The sequence below is a fragment of the Cervus canadensis genome, chromosome 30 (assembly GCF_019320065.1).
Source record: "Cervus canadensis isolate Bull #8, Minnesota chromosome 30, ASM1932006v1, whole genome shotgun sequence".
Classification (NCBI taxonomy): Eukaryota; Metazoa; Chordata; class Mammalia; order Artiodactyla; family Cervidae; genus Cervus; species Cervus canadensis.
The window spans coordinates 606,551-610,558 of NC_057415.1; the positions used below are offsets into that span (position 1 = coordinate 606,551).

The 4,008-nt window shown below is 43.9% G+C and overlaps 1 non-coding gene across 1 annotated transcript; it reads right to left on the reverse strand.

The window, feature by feature from the left end:
- Positions 1 to 497: 497 nt before the first annotated feature.
- Positions 498 to 569, reverse strand: TRNAE-CUC. The gene has a single exon. It is a non-coding gene; the product is annotated as a tRNA-Glu (tRNA).
- Positions 570 to 4,008: the final 3,439 nt, after the last annotated feature.

Here is a 4,008-nt window from a genome sequence, read left to right on the forward strand (position 1 = left end):
ATTACAGACGGATTCTTTACCGTCTGAGCCAAAAGGGAAGCCCAAGAATACTGGAGTGGGTAGCCTGTCCCTTCTCCAGGGGAACTTCCTGACCTAGGAATCGAACCAGGGTCTCCTGCATTGCAGGCGGATTCTTTACCAACTGAGCTATCTATCAGGTAAGCTGGTATAGCAGCTAGGATCATCACAAAACAGTCCATTCTCAGCTAGGCTTGCTTCTAAGTATTCTGGCTATGAATGGACAGACTCAGTGTATATCATAGAGTTTCCATCCACTACTCGGAAGAGGAATGGGAATGGGGAAGGGAGGGGAGGGGCTCCAGAGCAGACAGTGCCACCGCAGTGACCGTGCACTAGGGCTCATATCTTTTTTAAAGTGATTACTTAATTAACTTGATGGTGCCACGTCTTAGTTGCAGCACATGGGATCTTTGCTGTGCTATGTGGGGTCTTTAGTTGTGACATGCAAACTCTTAGTTGCAGCATGTGGGATTTAGTTCCCTGACCAGGGATCAAACCTGGGACCCCGCATTGAGAGTGCAAAGTCTTAGCCACTGGACCACCAGGGAAGTCCCAGGCTTATGTCTTTAAGAGAAGAAACACCTCAGTCCTGCACACAGAGGGACACTCTACTTTTCTCCTGTATTAGGTTTTATAGAGAGTTGATGTTTGATGTTCCAGCCCATGATACAGTAGGAACAGCAAATTTAGAAGGGAGGAGAAGTCTCTAGGAGCAGGTACAATGGCGGTAGGGAAACGAGACAGACAGACACAGAGATGAACTGACTCTCATGGAAAACACACTGACTGCCAGGGGCCATGCCACCAAATGGAGGGGATGGGGACCCAGGAACCAGACAACCCAAGTTCACGCTCTTGTTCTACAACTAACTCCCGGGAGGGCCTTGGATGGGTTCATTAAGCCTCTCTGGGACTTGACTTTCTCATCTAAAATGGCAATAATAACAACCCCAAATATCCCCAGGCTCCTATCCAATGAAGTAACAGGTGGTGTTTTCTCATTTTTGCTTACCAGAGCCTTTGTTTGTTTGATAACAAAAATAACAAACTATTTGTTGTGAAAACAAATTGCAAAGAAGAGAAAAGAAATGAAACCATTCAGAAGTTCATGGAGTCAAAAGAGAAAGTACCCTTTACCTCTTCATGCATCCCCTCGCCTCGGATCTTATTCCTCACTCTTCCTAGCCTGGAACATGTCCCTTTAATCAAGATTTGTAAAACCTACACAGAGTACAAACACAAGGACCAGAAACCAAGGGCACAGAGCTATTATATCTCAACAGCTCCAAGGGCCTCTCGGCACAGAAACGCAGGAAAAAGACTTCTTTTCTGAAAGTAAAACAAACAGGAAACTGGAGGAAAAGGTTAACTGGTGGGCAGCACTTCCTATTTAATAAGGTAGGGAGGCGTGTCGTTCTGCTTATAAAGACTTCCATAAGCACTGGGAACATACACAGAAGTTTTGGCACTAAACAAAGAGCTTCTGTCCTTCAGACATTTAACTTCGGTGGGAAAGTTCCTTCTCCACTTATACCATCCTTGTGGCTTCATGGTTACTGGTAAGTTTACAACGCATCACTAGGCTGAGAAGTTAAGCCCTCCCAGGTGTTCAGAGTAGATACCAAAGGTAACCTGTGAAATAGTTCTCGCCAGTTTCCTTTACCAGTCGGTACACATTTATGTTGATCTCTGATTTGCGTTCATTTCCGTTTCTTTATGTATGTTGGTAACTTGAGCATCAGCTAAATTAAATAGATTCCCCCCCCCCCCCCCAATTTTGGCTTTACCTTTTCTAGTTGGACTTTACTCAGTCTGCTGTGTCTAGCTTTGGTCATTACTTTTTCTTTTTTTTTTTCTTTGACCATGTGAGTTGGTATGCTGGATCTTAGTTCCCCAGTCAGGGATTGAACCTGTTCCCCATGCAGCGGAAGCACGGAGTCTTCCACTAGGGAAGCCTTCCACTAGGGAGGTCCCAATTGTGCTTTGGTCATTCTTGAAGCAAGGAATCTCTTCTTGTCTCCATATGGGCAGCAGAGGGTGGAATGCCCTCCTCATTTTTTAGAAAGTCAAGGTCATGTGGTGAAAATTCTCTCAGACTCAGAGTCAGGAGTCCCAGAGTTGAGACCTGTAATATTGTTTTCATTTCACTTCTTTGGGTTTCAGATTTTTCCTCTGTGGGACCATCTTTCCCACTCACATGATTTTGGATTATGGGATTTTGTACTCAGATATGGTTTGAATTTGCCCACAGTGCAGGGGACCTGTGTTCAATCCCTAGATCAGGAAGATCCTCTGGAGAAGAGAACGGGTACCCACTCTAGCATTCTTGCCTGGAGAATCCCATGGACAGAGGAGCCTAGCGGGCTACAGTCCTTGGGGTCGCAAAGAGTTGGACATGCCGGAGTGACTGAGACACACACGTGTGGCTGGCCTGCTAGTGTTTGCTTACAGTGGGATTCCAAGCTCCAGTCTTACCACTTGGCTGGGCTCTTTCCTCTTCTGGAGACTCAAATGCAGCCCATAAGTGTGGTTCCCCACCCTCCGCCCCCCCGCCCCCACACACAGGAAAGGGGCTGGTTACTCCCAGGAGTGTATGTATCTAGCTCTGCCTGCAGTCTCAGGCTGGAAAAATTATAAAAGAGTCAGCACTCTGGGGAATCCAAGGGTGTAAGCTTTGACTATTTCTTCTTCAAGAAGCCAGGCTTAATTTGGGGCTCAAGAAACCACAAAATTATAGAACTTGAGCTAACAAGGCTTTTAGAGACCTTTTTAGTTTTCTTTTTAATTACAAAAATAATGAGCTGGTGAAAATGAATTTTGACAGTACTTAATGGTATAAAATAAAAAGTAAAATGCCCTCTATACTCACCTTCAGTGATACTTTGCAAGGAATCCTCCATGAAGAGCTTCTTATAAATGTGTTAGAAATGAGCTGTGCATTATCACATTTCCACATACACCCTTGTGTCAGCTCACCTCCACCTGCACCTAGGCACACGGACACACATGGGACCATTTTGGGAAGTTTGTACCTTGCTTTTTGCACATAATGAAACATGTTGGAGATTTTCCATGCCAACATTCATGGATCTTCCCTGCTCTTTACAGGCTGCTTAGCATTTTCTGAGGGAGAAGAGATTGGCTGCCACTAGCGACACATACCCGGGTTATTTCCAGTTGCTGCCACTGCAAACACTGCCTCTCAGACAGCATTTCATTCAGTGTCTTCTAAAGTTTGATCCTTGGAACATAAGCCTTTGGAAGTACTCAGGGACAGAAATAAAAACAGCCAGCCACCAGTTTAGAGGTCAAACAAACATGAGAAACATTTTATTTATTTATTTAGGTCACTCAACACAGCTTGTAGGATCTTAGTTCCCCAACCAGGGATTGAACCCTGGGCCATGGGGGTGAAAATGCCAAATTCTAACCACTGGACTGCCTGGGAATTCCCAGCATTGCATCTCAGATGTGGAAGTTGAGAAATATTATGTTCTTTTTTTTTCTTTTTTAATGAAGTATAGTTGGTGTACAATATCATATGTCACAGGTATGTGGTATAGTAATTCATACTTTTTAACAGATTGAACTCCATTTATAGTAATTATAAAATACTGGCTATATTAATCCTAACCTCCTGGTTTGTCTCTCCTTCCATATACATACTACTATATATAAAATAGATAACTAATAAGGACCTACTGTATAGCAGAGAAAACTATACTCAATATTTTGTAATAACCTATAAGGGAAGAGCACTACTTTACTAGTGTGCGTGATGGACAGGGAGGCCTGTGTGCTGAGATTCATGGGGTCACAAAGAGTCGGACATGACTGAGCGACTGAACTGAACTGAACTGATAAGGGAAGAGAATCTGAAGAATTATATATATATGTGTGTATATATATATACACACATATTTATGGTGATTTAGTCGCTAAGCCGTGTCCAACTCCTGCGACCTGCTAGGCTCCTCTGTCTGTGGA